The sequence below is a fragment of the Mus pahari genome, chromosome 2 (genome assembly GCF_900095145.1).
Source record: "Mus pahari chromosome 2, PAHARI_EIJ_v1.1, whole genome shotgun sequence".
Classification (NCBI taxonomy): Eukaryota; Metazoa; Chordata; class Mammalia; order Rodentia; family Muridae; genus Mus; species Mus pahari.
Genome location: NC_034591.1, coordinates 77616027 through 77617581, shown reverse-complemented (window position 1 = coordinate 77617581; position 1555 = coordinate 77616027).

Genomic DNA, 1555 nt, shown 5'->3' with positions numbered 1-1555 from the left:
TTGAAGAATAATCAGGAAAGTAGCTCTTGTCTTATACCACTCTCAGCATCATACAGACATAGCAAATCGAAGACATGAAAACACACGTCTTCTCTCGGTAAAGAGAAACACATTCATGAACGCCTCACAAAATCTAGTGACACCTTAGACTCTCTACAGATGCAAGGAAGGGGTGTGTGGCACATTCATCAACTGCAGAATTGTCATCTAACACCCCTTGCACCTTGCCTTTCACTGCGACCTGTATTTTCTCTAGTAAGATTCTTACGCAGATTCCGACTTGAGAGGGCACATTTTTCTTTCTACTTGTTTAAGTAACCGTTTTTTGCGACTTATAAATGACTCAGTGCATGTTTCTGAAACTCTATTTCCTACAGGCTGATGTCAGTTTTCATCATTACAATTTTTTTCATATAATTTTATTTTTCTATAACCTTTATTTATTTGATAAATGTATAATATCATTTGAAAATAAAATATGTGCAGGATCTTATTCTGAGGTTATCCCACTTAGGGAGTTCATACTCTAAAGGGATGGGCAGGGGAAATTAGTACTCAAGGAAAGCAATGCATTTGTGATATTTAAGTAGAGCCTCCCCCTCCTTTTAGTTGATAATTTAATGCGAACTTTTTTGATCATATTAACTCACTCCCACAATGCTGCCAAGAACAACCCCTACCTACCCTACTATCTGTGTACCATCCTCCCTCTCTTTCCTTCTTTCTTTCCTTCCTCCATCCCTCCCTTCTTTTCTTTTCTTTTCTTTTCTTTTCTTCCTCCCTCCCTCCCTCCCTCCCTCCCTCCCTTCCTTCCTTCCATCTTCTAATCCACTGAAACAAATTTGTGTTAAGTACTTTTGGATGTGTTGCCTTCCACTGGTAAATTTACCAGGGACTATACATTCTTAGAGAAAACTTTCTCTCCCTCTGCCAGGAGCTAACAATTGCTGACAGCTCCATGGATATGGGTAAATTATTGTGCTGGTTGACGATAGTTTGGAACCCTTACTTTACTACATTATAGTCAAATACTTTGTGCAATAGACAGGTATTTTCTCATCTAGCTTTTATCGATTCAAAAGATGGTAAGTATATCATCTTTCGTCTTCACAGGTTATAATGTTAATAATTTTACAGAGTTAATATTCTAATAATGAATTGAGCCTCGTTTATTTAGCAAGTATTTACAGGTAATACTTTATATAGTAAGCAAATGCTTTATATTTGTGATATACTATCAAGCACCTGGATGACCTCTCCTTGAGAATCCAGAAATGAACTTTCTCTACAGATGACATTTGTAATGAAATAGAAAGTGTGAAAAGTTGCAAAGTACTCAAGGATGAAGAGACTATCAAATACTTGCGCCATCACACGAACCAGGCTCTGGATTCTATCTTCACTCACTGTAGATGCTAAGACTGTTTCCTTACTCTTTCTGATCCTCAGTTTCTCAGCTGAAAATGAGAGTAACAACCATGTGCTTATTGCTATGGGAGGAAGTAATCAGTTTAAATGTGAAATGTTAATGCATGGTAAGCACTCTGCATTACAT